Source organism: Oncorhynchus mykiss, chromosome 30, assembly GCF_057628025.1.
Source record: "Oncorhynchus mykiss isolate SJ-2025 chromosome 30, ASM5762802v1, whole genome shotgun sequence".
Taxonomy (NCBI): domain Eukaryota; kingdom Metazoa; phylum Chordata; class Actinopteri; order Salmoniformes; family Salmonidae; genus Oncorhynchus; species Oncorhynchus mykiss.
In genome coordinates, this window is record NC_143051.1 from 35,422,784 (window position 1) to 35,440,236 (window position 17,453).

Below are 17,453 nucleotides of genomic sequence, written 5' to 3' on the forward strand. Positions count from 1 at the left end.
GCGGCAGGGACTGGGAAACTAGATGAATGGAGGAAAGTACAGGGAGATCTTTGATGAAAACCTGCTACAAAGTGCTCAGGACCTCAGACTGGGGAGAAGGTTCACCTTCCAACAGGACAATGACCCTAAGCGCACAGCCAAGATAGCGCAGGAGTGGCTTCGGAACAAGTCTCTGAATGTTTATTTATTTATTTATTTAACCTTTATTTAACCAGGTAGGCAAGTTGAGAACAAGTTCTCATTTACAATTGCGACCTGGCCAAGATAAAGCAAAGCAGTTCGACAGATACAACGACACAGAATTACACATGGAGTAAAACAAACATACAGTCAATAATACAGTACAAACAAGTCTATATACAATGTGAGCAAATGAGGTGAGAAGGGAGGTAAAGGCAAAAAAGGCCATGGTGGCAAGGTAAATACAATATAGCAAGTAAAACACTGGAATGGTAGTTTTGCAATGGAAGAATGTGCAAAGTAGAAATAAAAATAATGGGGGTGCAAAGGAGCAAAATAAATAAATTAATTGTAATGACATTCGTCTGTAGAAGGAGAAGCGGACCAAAAAGCAGCGTGGTGGTTACTCATGTTCTTTAATGGAAAAATGAACAATACATGAAATAACTTAAATCTACAAAACAACAAACGGACCGTGAAAACCTATACAGCCTATCCTGTGACAACAAACACAGAGACAGGAACAATCACCCACAAACACACAGTGAAACCCAGGCTACCTAAGTATGATTCTCAGAGACAACTAATGACACCTGCCTCTGATTGAGAACCATACTAGGCCGAAAACATAGAAATGCCCCAAAACATAGAAAAACAAACATAGACTGCCCACCCTACTCACGCCCTGACCATACCAAATAAATACAAAACAACGGAAATCAAGGTCAGAACGTGACATAAATTAAATACAGTTGGGAAAGAGGTAGTTGTTTGGGCTAAATTATAGGTGGGCTATGTACAGGTGCAGTAATCTGTGAACTGCTCTGACAGTTGGTGCTTAAAGCTAGTGAGGGAGATAAGTGTTTCCAGTTTCAGAAATTTTTGTAGTTCGTTCCAGTCATTGGCAGCAGAGAACTGGAAAGAGAGGCGGCCAAAGAAAGAATTGGTTTTGGGGGTGACTAGAGAGATATACCTGCTGGAGCGTGTGCTACAGGTGGTAGATGCTATGGTGACCAGCGAGCTGAGATAAGGGGGGACTTTACCTAGCAGGGTCTTGTAGATGACATGGAGCCAGTGGGTTTGGCGACGAGTATGAAGCGAGGGCCAGCCAACGAGAGCGTACAGGTCGCAATGGTGGGTAGTATATGGGGCTTTGGTGACAAAACGGATTGCACTGTGATAGACTGCATCCAATTTGTTGAGTAGGGTATTGGAGGCTATTTTGTAAATGACATCGCCAAAGTCGAGGATTGGTAGGATGGTCAGTTTTACAAGGGTATGTTTGGCAGCATGAGTGAAGGATGCTTTGTTGCGAAATAGGAAGCCAATTCTAGATTTAACTTTGGATTGGAGATGTTTGATATGGGTCTGGAAGGAGAGTTTACAGTCTAACCAGACACCTAAGTATTTGTAGTTGTCCACGTATTCTAAGTCAGAGCCGTCCAGAGTAGTGATGTTGGACAGGCGGGTAGGTGCAGGTAGCGATCGGTTGAAGAGCATGCATTTAGTTTTACTTGTATTTAAGAGCAATTGGAGGCCACGGAAGGAGAGTTGTATGGCATTGAAGCTTGCCTGGAGGGTTGTTAACACAGTGTTCAAAGAAGGGCCGGAAGTATACAGAATGGTGTCGTCTGCGTAGAGGTGGATCAGAGACTCACCAGCAGCAAGAGCGACCTCATTGATGTATACAGAGAAGAGAGTCGGTCCAAGAATTGAACCCTGTGGCACCCCCATAGAGACTGCTAGAGGTCCAGACAACAGACCCTCCGATTTGACACACTGAACTCTATCAGAGAAGTAGTTGGTGAACCAGGCGAGGCAATCATTTGAGAAACCAAGGCTGTTGAGTCTGCCGATGAGGATGTGGTGATTGACAGAGTCGAAAGCCTTGGCCAGATCAATGAATACGGCTGCACAGTAATGTTTCTTATCGATGGCGGTTAAGATATCGTTTAGGACCTTGAGCGTGGCTGAGGTGCACCCATGACCAGCTCTGAAACCAGATTGCATAGCAGAGAAGGTATGGTGAGATTCGAAATGGTCGGTAATCTGTTTGTTGACTTGGCTTTCGAAGACCTTAGAAAGGCATGGTAGGATAGATATAGGTCTGTAGCAGTTTGGGTCAAGAGTGTCCCTCCCTTTGAAGAGGGGGATGACCGCAGCTGCTTTCCAATCTTTGGGAATCTCAGACAACATGAAAGAGAGGTTGAACAGGCTAGTAATAGGGGTGGCAACAATTTCGGCAGATAATTTTAGAAAGAAAGGGTCCAGATTGTCTAGCCCGGCTGATTTGTAGGGGTCCAGATTTTGCAGCTCTTTCAGAACATCAGCTGAATGGATTTGGGAGAAGGAGAAATGGGGAAGGCTTGGGCGAGTTGCTGTTGGGGGTGCAGTGCTGTTGACAGGGGTAGGAGTAGCCAGGTGGAAAGCATGGCCAGCAGTAGAAAAATGCTTATTGAAATGTTCAATTATGGTGGATTTATCAGTGGTGACAGTGTTTCCTATCTTCAGTGCAGTGGGCAGCTGGGAGGAGGTGTTCTTATTCTCCATGGACTTTACAGTGTCCCAGAACTTTTTTGAGTTAGTGTTGCAAGAAGCAAATTTCTGCTTGAAAAAGCTAGCCTTGGCTTTTCTAACTGCCTGTGTATAATGGTTTCTAGCTTCCCTGAACAGCTGCATATCACGGGGGCTGTTCGATGCTAATGCAGAACGCCATAGGATGTTTTTGTGTTGGTTAAGGGCAGTCAGGTCTGGGGAGAACCAAGGGCTATATCTGTTCCTGGTTCTAAATTTCTTGAATGGGGCATGTTTATTTAAGATGGTTAGGAAGGCATTTAAAAAAAATATCCAGGCATCCTCTACTGACTGGATGAGGTCAATATCCTTCCAGGATACCCCGGTCAGGTCGATTAGAAAGGCCTGCTCGCTGAAGTGTTTCAGGGAGCGTTTTACAGTGATGAGAGGAGGTCGTTTGACCGCTGACCCATTACGGATGCAGGCAATGAGGCAGTGATCGCTGAGATCTTGGTTGAAGACAGCAGAGGTGTATTTAGAGGGGAAGTTGGTTAGGATGACATCTATGAGGGTGCCCGTGTTTAAGGCTTTGGGGAGGTACCTGGTAGGTTCATTGATAATTTGTGTGAGATTGAGGGCATCAAGTTTAGATTGTAGGATGGCTGGGGTGTTAAGCATGTTCCAGTTTAGGTCGCCTAGCAGCACGAGCTCTGAAGATAGATGGGGGGCAATCAGTTCACATATGGTGTCCAGAGCACAGCTGGGGGCAGAGGGTGGTCTATAGCAGGCGGCAACGGTGAGAGACTTGTTTTTAGAGAGGTGGATTTTAAAAAGTAGAAGTTCAAATTGTTTGGGTACAGACCTGGATAGTAGGACAGAACTCTGCAGGCTATCTTTGCAGTAGATTGCAACACCGCCCCTTTGGCAGTTCTATCTTGTCTGAAAATGTTGTAGTTTGGAATTAAAATGTCTGAATTTTTGGTGGTCTTCCTAAGCCAGGATTCAGACACAGCTAGAACATCCGGGTCCTTGACTGGCCCAGCCAGAGCCCAGACTTGAACTCGATCGAACATCTCTGGAGAGACCTGACGCTCCCCATTCAACCTGACAGAGCTTGAGTGGATGTGTAGAGAAGAATGGGAAAAACTCCCCAAACACAGGTGTGCCAAGCTTGTACAATCATACCCAATAAGATTCAAGGCTGTAATCGCTGCCAAGGGTGCTTTAACAAAGTACTGAGTAAAGGGTCTGAATACTTATGTAAATGTGATATTTCAGTTTTTTATTTGTCATAAATTAGCAAACATTTCTAAAAACCTGTTTTTGCTTTGTCATTGTGGAATATTGTGTGTAGATTGATGGGGAAAAAACAATTGAATACATTTTAAAATAAGTTTGTAACTAACAAAATGTGGAAAAAGTGAAGGGGCCTGGATACTTTCCGAATGCACCGTACATGTAGATAGGGGTAGAAGTGACTAGGCAATCAGGATAGATAATAAACAGAGTAGCAGCAGCGTGTGAAAAGCGTGAAAGTGTGTCTGTGTGTGTGTGTGTGTGTGTGTGTGTGTGTGTGTGTGTGTGTGTATGTGTGTGCATGTGGCATCAATATGCATGTGTGTGAGCATATGTAGTGTGTGTGTGTTGGAGTGTCAGTGTAGTATGTGTGAGTGTGTGGGCAGAGTCCAGTGAGTATGCCTACAGTAGAGCCAGCGCAAGAGAGTCGTCAAAAAAAGCAGGTCAATGCCTCAGCAGTGTAATGGCTTGGGGGTAGAAGCTGTTCAGGAGCCTTTTGGTCTCAGACTTGGTGCTCTGGTACCGCTTGGGCGGAGTAAATCCGGCCAAGCTTCGCCTCTTCCTCTCTGCCCAAATGTAAAACGAGGCCAAATTAAGAAGTGCAGTCACCCTTTAAGTTATTACTGATTATGTCCATGTATCAATTTGACTGTAGTGAGAATCCGGTTTTATACAGGTTTTATAAGTGACAGCCAGGTCACAGAACAGTTAGGCCTACTCAAAGGGACAATTTTGGAAATAAATTAAATTGTTGTGTCAGAGCACGAATGACACATTTTCCCCACTGACTTTGTGTCTGCAGACACATCAGAATGATATAAAAAGGTATGGGCAGTGGGTGGTGTAGGGTCTACAGGTTTGTGTAGTCAGAGAGGAAGAGGCGAAGAGAGAGGGTTTTTACTCCGCCCAAAATCTGTCCACGAATTAACAAAAACAAGACCCCTAAGGGAGGAATTTTTGTATGGCGGTCAATCAGTGTCATGGTTGAATGAATAAAATAGGCAATTGAGAAGTTGTTAGGAGAGGCTTGTTGATCGAGTAGATGTTTCATAATGGTTTGGTTGTCACAAACAATGTAAGTTGACATACGTGGCATTTCGGCAACTTTGAAAAAATATACTTTATATTGGAGTTGTGCCTGTTGGTCACCCTCGTATCTGCCCTCTCATTGGCTACCATTGTACCACCTGATCTCGCCTTTTTCCGCATGCCTTCCATCTTTGAGGACACGGCATTTCCATTGTTAGAACAGTTCCTCGAGTATCTTGTCAATATAATATAAAATCTGTGGCGTAACGTTTCTATGCAGTGACGCAAATGAATAGTTTACGCAAGTTGACTTCTTATTATAGCTCAATGACGTTTACGCACAACCGGGCCAGGCAATGTACATCCGGATCATTCGCAAAATCTGAGGCAATCGCCTGACACACAGAAATAGAAACGTCTTTATTCATTGCCCTCTTGTGGGAGTTTTAGCAACTGTCGCAATCTCAAAATGTTCCTATTTTTAATTTGGTATTATTTATTGCAACAATAATAACAATATTACAAATCAATATAGGGACATTCCTGTGAATGCAATGAAAAAATAAAACGACCCCCCGCCCATTTAAAAAAAAAAAAAGAAATCAGGACATCATTTATATGTGACAAAGCAATGAGACATTAACAGACATTCAGAGACATGATTTCTAATAATGACTTTTAATCATTTTTCCAACTTTTTAAGTTTTATAAAATTGTAACAGTTTTATGAAAAAAAAACTACAACATAAAGCATTTTTCCACCCCATTTACATTTGTGAATATAACATTTTGCCAAGAGAATAATAATGTTAATGAAATAGTTATGTTCGGAATTAGAAGGATAAGCATAATGCCAAATAACATCATCAAAGGTAAACATAGGTAATTCTGGAGATTTTATACACAACCATTCATGAATTTCAAGCTATAGTTTACTAGAATGGCGGCATGAAAAAAATAAATGCTCTATAGATTTTGAATCAGAGGAACTAAAAACTAAAGGCATTTTGTCAAAATTGAACCTTTTGTGCAAAAAATCATTAACAGGGTAGGTAGAAGAAAAATATTTAAAAATTTGTTTCTTTAACTTTTGAGATAACTGGACAATTAAGGTAAAAAGTTGACGCTTTTGACCATAGCACGGGTTGGTCACTTCCATAGAAATATATTTAATTATAATCAACAAAAAATACTTAATTGACTGCCAATTGTATCCACTTCTTGTTTAATTTTTTTGTCCAAAAGGCTCAAGTCATTAAAAGTGGGAACAACCTCATAATATAGCAAAGTGTCCTTAACAAGTTTAAGTAAAGGAACTGGATTTGCTTTGCAAACCTTAATATACTCTCTGAGTAATATTAACCTGAAATTTACCAATGAGCTCATCAAACGGCAGAAACTCCCCAGTGTTGTGTAACAAATCACATACAAAATGAATACCCGTGTCAAACCAAATGCCTTTGAAAATGGATTTCCTATTCATTTTAACAACTCTATTCCAAATCAATGTTTTATGGGGGGGTGACGTCCCAACTCTGACGTCACCCCATTGATGTTGACGTTTAAAATGGTTAGGTTTGCGTTAGATTAAGGTTCTGTTAGAAGGTAAGGTTCAGAGTAGGTACGTCCCAAGAATAGCACTAACCATCTCAAAATTACGCACACAATTGAATTTGGAAAGTCAGAGGCCTTGCTGCCCACCTTCAACATGTATAATTGGTTGATTGACCAAACTTTAATCTGTTTATTTTAGCATGTGCAGTCAGTCAGAGTCCTATTTAGTTGTTTGGTGTTTATTTTGTCTCAAACATAGTTTATTTTGGAGATTAAAATAGTATTATTATTGTTAGTCAAAAGTAAGCTATAACACCTTTTATTTCACGTGTAACCTTCGTGCTTAACCTACATTTTGTTCACTCGTTTTGGTTACACATTACATACAGTCAGTACTTGTTTGTAAATTCAATGCAAACAACGACCACATAACATCACCCACCCATCGTCAAACTCTGTAGCCTATACTTATATAATCATGAAGCTTTGCCAAGCTGATAGGCTGCAGTCATGTTGAGCTGGTAGGCCACTTGTTTTGTATGTCGATTAAAATGCAGCCAATGCATCAACATCTGTCTTCATAGTTCGTGTGCCATAGTCCTTCGGTGTGGGCTTTTACACATGCTGCAAACTTGGGGATTTTGGAAAGTGTCCTGCTACTAGTTTTTTTAATCGAAAATACCTCAAGAGCTCTGTTCCTACATTTAGTCCTAGCCCCCTGACAATTCTTTATTAGGTCGTCAACCAATTTGCATAATTTGCCATGTGCATGTAATTGTGATGGAAGTTGTAGGAGAGAGGAATAATGTCGTGGGAGAGACAAAAAGTGAATAAAAACACCCTAAATATGTTTAGAACTACAAATGAGCAAGCTGCAGAGAGTGGCACACACAGCGAATAAGAACCAGATATTTGAGGCCATACTGCTCCTTCAGCACTTTATGGATCCCATCGTTCATCTCCGTCATAACAGAGGCATTGTCAGTCCCTCTCCCCAGGAGTTTCTCTTTTTTAAGACAACACTTCTCGAGGAAAGCCACAACAGCACGGGCTATAGATTTGGCATCTCCTCCCTCCAACTCAACAAACCCCAGAAATGTTGATACAAATGTCTGCTTGGTGTCACTAAAGTACCTTATCACAACCCCCAGGTACTTAGAAACACTTACATCCGTGGACTCATCGAGCAGGATGCTGAAACGCTTGTCACCCACATCTGTGACCAACTTCTTCAGAAAGTATGGTGCTAGAACACCATTCATCATTTCTGGGCACTTTGTCCTGTGCATTTTGAAGTGGGTAGCAGCAGTGGAATCTGAGAAAGCAGCTCTACATGCTTCTCCTTTGTGATCACAGGCCAGCATGGAACCGTGTTCAGCGATAGCTAATGCCATCGCATTTTTTGCAGTCAATTTTTTAAACCATAAATGGCAGCTTGTTTTGGGTGAAACTGTTACACGGCTTTGCCTTTTGAGTATGTTTTTGAGTTGTCATGTGTTTTTTTACATCACTAGGTTTGGTGTATAAATCAACCTTACAATACAGGCAGTATGCCCGTGTATCATCTCCAATAAAACGGCTTCTACCAGCCTTTGAATTCAGGGTTTGATTCCCAGGGTTTGATTCCCACTCCTTTCTGTATTTTCGAGTGTACAGTTTAGACTGAGACATGATAAGCTAGCCAGCTAGATGTTTAGCTTATGTCACAGAGAGGCACACACACAGTGGACAAGGTGAGTAAGTGACTGAGGCTGAGGCTGCAGTGATTTATTTATGACAAAGAGCATTTTATATTTACATCCCGCCCTGAATATCAGCCAGCGGCGGCTTCCTGCATGCGCAATTCATTTTCAGTCTGGACGCAGAGGGGTGAACATCTCCTGCTTTGACTGCAGCTGGGAGGGACTGCTGTGCGAGGACTGGGCCGCCTGTGAGTGCTTTGGGACTGGGGTGGGGCCCAGAGCAGCACCCGCTTCTCGTTGAAAAGAGTAAGAAAAAGTCACTAGATTTGCCGCTAGTTGATTTTTAAAAAATGTGTCGCTAGAAGGGTCTGAATACTCGCTAAATATAGCAACAAAGTCGCTAAGTTGGCAATATTATTGGCAGGGCGGGGATGGGGACCGAGCTCCGACTTTATAGTTCCTATTTGCATCACATACATTACATGACCAAAAGTATGTGGACACCAGCTCGTCAAACATCTCATTCCAAAATCATGGCCATTAATATGGAGTTGGTCCCCCCTTTGTATCTATAACAGCCTCCACTCTTCTGGGAAGCCTCCACTAGATATTGGAAAATTGCTATGGAACTTGCTTCTATTCAGCCACAAGAGCATTAGTGAGGTCAGGCACTGATGTTGGGCGATTAGGCCTGGCTCTCAGTCAGCATTCCAATTCATGCTAAAGGTTTTCGATGGGGTTGAGGTCAGGGCTCTGTGCAGGCCAGTTAAGTTCTTCCACACCAATCTCGACAATCATTTCTGTATGGACCTCGCTTTGTGCATGGGGGCATTGTCATGCTGAAACAGGAAAGGGGCTTCCCCAAACTGTTGCCACAAAGTTGAAAGCACAAAATCATCTACAATGACATTGTATGCTGTAGCGTTAAGATCTTCCTTCATCTCCCTTCATAGCCCGAACCATGAAAAACAGCCCAAGACCATTATTCTTCCTCCACCAAACTATACAGTTGGCACTATGCATTGGGGGAGGTAGCATTCTCCAGGCATCCGCCAAACCCAGATTCGTCTGTCGGACTGCCAGATGTTGAAGCGTAATTCATCACTCCAGAGAACACATTTCCACTGCTCCAGAGACCAATGGCTGCAAGCTTTACATCACTCCAGCCGACACTTGGCATTGCGCATGTTGATCTTAGACTTGTGTGAGACTGCTCGGCCATGGAAACCCATATAATAAAGCTCCCGACGAACAGTACTTGTGCTTACGTTGCTTCCAGAGGCAGTTTGGAACTCTATAGTGAGTGTTGCAACCGAGGAGACGATTTTTACGCGCTGCGCGCTTCAGCACTCAGGCGTCCCGTTCTGTGAGCTTGTGTGGCCTACCACTTCGCGTCTGAGCTGTTGCTGCTCCTAAACTTTTCCACTTTACGATAACAGCACTTACAGTTCACTGGGGCAGCTCTAGCAGTACAGACATTTTATGAACTAACTTGTTGGAAAGGTGGCATCCTATGACGGTGGCACGTTGAAAGTCACTGAGCTCTTCAGTAAGGCCATTCAGCTACCAATGTTTGTCTATGGAGATTGCATGGCTGTGTGCTCGATTTTATACATGTGGCTAAATTAGCCGAATTCACTGATTTGTCCACATACTTTTGTATATTCTATTCAGCCACAAGAGCATTAGTGAGGTCATGCACTGATGTTGGGCGATTAGGCCTGTAATTTGCCCGAAGCTCTGATGCTAGCTTCAGGATAAACTCTCTCCTGGTATATCGCTAGGGTTGCCAACTTTTTCACGACCAAATAAGGGACAAAAAGTGGCGTGCCAATGCACGGTGCCACGGCGGTGTGGGTATGGTGTTGTCGTGTCTTTACTATCATTAAATTAATCTTTGATAACTAAAAGTCTTCTCTGTAATTAGTATTACGCGATTAAACTGATTAATCATGTAACTGTAAATAACTAGGAAGTCAGGGCACCAAGGAAAATATTCAGATTAAAGTTATAATTTCCTAATATAACTTTTCAGATATTTTCATATCTGATCAATTAGTCTTCTTAATTAATTAATTAATTATTTACTTTACCTCACCTTAGTCGCATTCAAAACGTCGTAAATTGTTGGTTATCTGCACGAACCCAGTCTTCACTATGAGTTATCCATACATCAATTGTCTTAAATAATTGATTTACTAACTAAGTAATTCAAAGAAATGCATAAACAAACAAAAAAGTAAATATGGTTACAAGAAATGATAGGACAATGTGCCCTAGTGGACAAAAGGGGAGTGGGAGTCACCTGAGAAGTCACTAAAGAGTTGATAATTATAACAATTGAAATACTAATCCTTTGCACATGAACGCTAACTCATTCGGGAACAATTGCAATCAATATATATATTTACGCTCAATGTGTCATCTTGATCTCTCTCTCTCTCTCTCTCTCGCTCTCTCTCTCTGTGTGTGTGTGTTAGAGGGGATAGTTCAGCGCGACATTCATGTTGTTGTAGATTGGATGTTTCGGCGGTTGACGTTCTTCGCATTCAATGATACTGAATTCCTAGCCGAAACTCTGACTTTCTACAAGTCAGGTGAATGTGTCGGACAGACATGCGCACATGTATAGTGTGAAGAGGGGGCTCCAAGCAGTAGCCAATGGCCGTCTTCTACAAATTCCTGTACTTGATGGCAGATGGTGGCAGCTCCCATCGGCGTTTGTCAATCTTTCCAACCAGGGCGGTTTTCTTATGCAGTAACTTATTTGCCAGTTCATGAGAAGTGGTCACATTTCTTCCTTATGGATAGCCCCCTACAGGCTACTGCCTGTAGCTCAGGCCCTGAATGAAGCAAGGATATGCATATTCTTGGTACCATTTGAAAGGAAACACTTAAGTCTGAATTGAATGTAGGAGGATATAAACACAATAGATCTGGTAGAAGAAAATACGAAGAAAAAACAACTGTTTTTTTTCTACCACCGTCTTTAAAATGCAAGAGAAAGGTCCCAGTTCTAGCCATCACTCTGGTTGTAATTCCGATGGTGTCCACAAGATGACAGCAGTGGATGTGCAAAGTTTTAGACAGATAACTATGTATGTATGAGTATGAGCAAACTACATGACATTTAGTGTGAAGTCACACAGGTACATTTGGGCAAATCACATTTGGGCAAATCACATTGGCATTCATATAACATTTTTCTGCAAGAATGTCATCAAATCTGTATACTTGGACTTTGATTTAGCTTTTCCATTATTAGTAGCCATATTAGAAGTTCAACATTTGCAAAACAACCAGTTTTCATAACTTCATAACTCTGAATATTCTTCTACTTTTTGTCCAAAAGGAAAAGGCATGCTATCGCACAAGGTTAGCACCTATATTTTGCAACAGAGACAGGGTTTCCGGATACTACCGTAAAGCCCAGCTCATTGGCTATCTAGCTGACTTTGTTTGACCCCGATTGGTGCTTATTTGACAAAGATACAGTCGATCAAATGAAGACCGGCCTCGTCATCGGTGTGCCATGAAGGCGTCGCTCTCTGACCAAATTTGGTGTACTATAGGATATATGACACCCCTAATGATATAGTGTGGAAGTCTGGCGACATCCTAGGATCTCTGAGGAATACATTTTCACAGATTCCTTTCTTTGCAAATTGAACGAGTGGAAATACAAAATTGATCGTGCACCTTTTAAGGATATGAAAAACAAAAAATGACACTTCATGTTATCTCTGGGACCCTTTGGATGATAAATCAGAGAAATAGTTCAGAGGTGAATTTATCAAACCTTTCGAGGTGAAAAGTGTTTTGTTGTTAGGAGCTCTCCTCAAACAATAGCACTGCATTTTTTTGCAGTAATAGCTACTGTAAATTGGACAGTGCAGTTATATTAACAAGAATGTAAGCTTTCAGCCGATATAAGACACTTATATGTACCGACATTTGTTGTTTCTCTAAAATATGTGATGGTGACATAAGGCAGTGCATGATTAACAACTGTCCCATTAACAGGACGCCAATCCCTAAGAAGTTTTAATCAAGACAAGGTTCCATCAGCTTCAGCACCACTGTCCAGTTGTCATCCACTTTCCCCAAGTCGGGGAAACCATTCACGATGTATTTGGAGTCAGCGTCCACTGCCAGCCAGAACTTGATTCCATAAAGGTCCAGCTTGTTTCCCATGAAATATGAGAAAACGCACTACGAATCCACAGCAACCTTCGACCCTGGATTGTAGCAGGCGATGCTATTTCTGAAAAAACTGTTCCAAACAGAAATGTGTCATTTTTGATACTTTGACTCTTTATTTCTTTGTGGTCCAATCATAAATATTGCATGATATCTCTAAATCTGTTCCTTGACATTGTTTGCCTAAAAAAGATGACCCCCCATTGGTCATTCCAAAAGCTCTCCATCTTCATGCAATTGCCTCCGAAAGCCCCACTAACGTACAGTAGCGCAATGAAGGCTTGAACCTCATCCAAAGACATGTCCAATGAACTGTCATCAATGCATCAACATGTCAACAGTCAATGGAAGGCGCTGAGTGGGCTGCTGTCTATGTCCTTTTTGCATGCTCTTTTGTCCCTGGAGTGGCCATGAAAACATGTTGAGTTGCCTACTGGCCTACTGCCTCTCCAATGGTGTTTAACCTTTGCCAAAGGGAGCCATCTTTGCCAGTCTCCTGCACCCCATTTTCAAATCAAATCAAATTTTATTAGTCACAATACAACCTTACAGTGAAATGCTTACTGACGAGACTCTAACCAACAATGTAGTTTAAAAAAAATACGGATAAGAATAAGAAATAAAAAATAACAAGTAATTAAAGAGCAGTAGTAAAATAACAATAGCGAGACTATATACAGGGGGGTACTAGTACAAAGTCAATGTGCAGGGACACCAGTTAGTTGAGGTAATACAGTGGGGCAAAAAAGTATTTAGTCAGCCACCAATTGTGCAAGTTCTCCCACTTAAAAAGATGAGAGGCCTGTAATTTTCCTCATAGGTACACTTCAACTATGACAGACAAAATCAGAAGAAAAAAAATCCAGAAAATCACATTGTAGGATTGTTTATGAATTTATTTGCAAATTATTATCATCTGTGGATCTGTTGGGGCGGTATGCAAATTGGAGTGGGTCTAGGGTTTCTGGGATAATGGTGTTGATGTGAGTCATGACCAGCCTTTCAAAGCACTTCATGGCTACAGACGTGAGTGCTACAGATCGGTAGTTGTTTAGGGAGTTTACCTTATTGTTCTTGGGCACAGGCACTACGGTGGTCTGCTTAAAACATGCTGGTATTACAGACTCGGACAGGGAGAGGTTGAAAATGTCAGTGAAGACACTTGCCAGTTGGTCAGCGCATGCTTGCAGTACACGTCCTGGTAATCTGTCTGGCCCTAGGGCCTTGTGAATGTTGACCTGTTTACTCACATCGGCTTGATCACAAAATCTTTCAGAACAGCTGGTATTCTCATACATGTTTCAATGTTATTTGCCTCAAAACAAGCATAGAAGTAGTTCAGCTCGTCTGGTAGGCTCGTGTCACTGGGCAGCTCTCGGCTGTGCTTCCCTTTATAGTCTGTAATGGTTTGCAAACCCCTGTGACACCCCTGTTTTGCTAGCACAGACTGGCAAAGCATCAATACAGGGCTACACCGGTGTAGTACGAGTCGATTTTAGTGCTACGCTTTGACTGTTTGATGGTTCGTCGGAGGGCATAGCAGGATTTCTTATAATCTTCCGGGTTAGAGTCCCGCACCTTGAAAGCGGCGGCTCTAGCCTTTAGCTCAGTGCGGATGTTGCCTGTAATCCATGGCTTCTGGTTGGGTTATGTACATACGGTCACTGTGGGGACGATGTCATCGATGCACTTATTGATGAGCCCAATGACTGATGTGGTGTACTCCTCAATACCATTGGAGGAATCCTGGAACATATTCCAGTCTGTGCTCGCAAAACAGTCCTGTAGCTCAGCATCTGCTTCATCTGAGCACTTTTTTTTGTTGACAGAGTCACTGGTGCTTCCTGCTTTCATTTTTGCGTGTAAGCAGGAATCAGGAGGATAGAATTATGTTCAGATTTGCCAAATGGAGGGCGAGGGAGAGCTTTGTAAGCGTCTCTGTGTTTGGAGTAAAGGTGGTCCAGAGTTTTTTTCCCCTCTGGTTGCACATTTAACATGCTGATAGAAATTTGGTAAAATGTATTTAAGTTTTCCTGCATTAAAGTCCCCGGCTACTAGGAGCTCCGTCGTTTTCTTGTTTGATTATGGCGGAATACAGCTCATTCAATGCTGTCTTAGTGCCAGCCTCTGACTGTGGTGGTATGTAAACAGCTATGAAAAATACAGATGAAAACTCTAGGCAGGTAGTGTGGTCTACTGTTTATCATGAGATACTCTACCTCAGGCGAGCAATAGCTCGAGACATCCTTAGATATTGTGCACCAGCTGTTATTTACAAAAATACATAATCCGCCGCCCCTTGTCTTACCAGACAACTTGAAAACTTGAAAACATCCGGGTTGGACATTAAATGGAATCAGGTTATGAGCTTAAACTTCAAAATAAAAGTCCAAGTTTGACGCAATATAAATGTGAATAAAAATGTAATCATGCATTTAGAATAAAGTTGCCATAAATATAATTCTTCAAAAGTACAAAAATGACAACACAAAAATTGACTATGCGAACATTTTGGTACATTATTTAAAGTTAAACCAGTAGACAACTTAACAAATCAATGTGAATATTCATAACAGAAATAAATCAGTGAAATCAAAATGGTGTGCTATTTCTATTTCGCAGATTTTTTTCTGTTATGAATATTCACATTGATTTATTTTTACATAACACTTACAGAGAATATAACAATGTTATTGCATGAATGTACATTTCCCAACAAAACATTCTTACATTAATGTACATTTCCCAAATTCACAATTTGGGTGTCCACATTTTTTTTGTGCAGTAATGTTCTTGAGGGCACAGTGCATGTCATAGTGGGGGTAAAATAAGTTACATTTGATGGTTTGTTCATTTCAATTGTTCAAGTTCTGGAAGTCAATCTGTCTATCATTCAATTCAAGATATTCAAGGAACAAATGGTTTGGGGCAGTAATTGTTACATAGCCAACAGACTAGAACATTTCTAATTATAGGCTATGAAACCTGGGAAGAGCACAGGTATTTTATCAAATGTGGTAGATATAAGTATAAGAGCACTTAAAAGTGATCAATGAAAAATGAATCTAGTTTATTAAGAGTTGCCTGTGTATTTCCTCTTAAGGATCGGACCCTTTTTTTTCTTCAATTGTATGCCTTAAATGACATACCCAAATCTAACTTCCTGTAGCTCAGGACCTGAAGCAAGGATATGCATACGCTTGATACCATTTCAAAGGAAACACTTTGAAGTTTGTGGAAAAGTGAAATTAATGTAGGAGAATATAACACATTAGATCTGGTATAAGATAATATAAACAAAAAAACATGCATTTTCAATTTTTTTGTTTTGTTCCATATACTTTGAAATGCAAGAGAAAGACCATAATATAATATTGCAGTTTAGGCACAGTTTAGATTTTGGCCACTAGACGGCAGCAGTGTTTGTGCAAAGTTTCAGATTGATCCAGTGAAGCATTGCAATACTGGACAATATTTTGTATCAGGTCTGCCCAAATGTGCCGAATTGGTCAATTGATACATTTTAAAGTACATAACTATAGAGAACATACAACAATGATATGGTAATACAAAATTTAAGTTTACACACTCCCAGGAATGTCATAAATGATGGATCATTAGCTTATACACTAACCTTCACACATCTAGATGGCCGGACGGGGTGGGTGTGGAGCCAGAGAAAGCAGGGGTTCAAACTGTAGAACCCAGTTACCACATTTTGAATATAAAAATGGATTTGATCAAACGAAACAGTGCTACATTTTATGTCTGGGACCCTCAGGATGACAAATCAGAGCAAGATTACTGAATGGAAGTACATTATTTACCTTCAGAGGTGAATGTATCAAACCAGTGGCCATGATAAAGGTTTTTTGTTGTTGTGCACTCTCCTCAAACAATAGCATGGTCTTTTTTCACTGTAATAGCTACTGTAAATTGGACAGTGCAGCTAGATTAACAAGACTTTAAGCTTTCTGCTTTCTGGAAAGTTTGCTCTTACTTAAAACGTCATGCTATTCACATTAGCGTACGTTAGCATAACCGTCCCAGTATAGGGACACTGATCCCGTAGAGGATTTATACCACTTCCGGTTAGTACCATCATTAATCCTCCCCCACTTAAGATACTGCTAGACTAGCTGGGCCCAAGCTTGCTGTACAACATTAAATCCCATTCAGTCTGTCAACAAACAGGCCCAATAGCCATCATCACTGTTACATTCTCAGAAAGCATGAGCTCCAGAGTTGGGATAATCTTGTACAATACACCGACGCATGTATTGTATTCAAAACTCTAAATGGCCACTTAGTACTCTCGTCAAACAGAAAACCCAAACCCTCTGCCACAGATCCACAAGGTCTGCCATGAGAGGTGACTATATAGTTCCCTTAAGGTAATGCACATTTAGTCAATCTGCTTTCTCTGTGAGAGCTTCCCATGTCTGGAGCACACTGCCATCAGACACACACAATTGAAACCACTTATCACTCCTTTACAAAAAACATGAAGGACATGGCTAAAGGCCAATCAAACTTGTGAAAACAACCCCCAGCTGTGTATTAACACTTTCCATGTTATCTGTTGTCTGTTTCTTGTGAGGTATGGAAACACTTAGTTGATTTTATGGATTTTGTTGTGTTGCTTTTTGTGCTGTTGCTCTGTCTGCATGCTGCTTGTTCGATGTTGCTCTGCATGTGCTCACTGCTAATTGATTGTCTGTATTGTTATTGGAATTGTTTTTCATAACATGCCCAGGGACTGCAATAAAAAAATGTGTCGGCTGGCTAAAACTGACACTTTAACTGAAACGTTGATTAATGTGCACTGTCCCTGTAAAGATAAAAATTAAGTCAAACTCAAATTGGAGTTGGAAGTTTACATACACTTAGGTTGTAGTCATTAAAACTTGTTTTTCAACCACTCCACAAATTTCTTCTTAACTATAGTATTGGCAAGTCGGTTAGGACATATACTTTGTGCATGACACAAGTAATGTT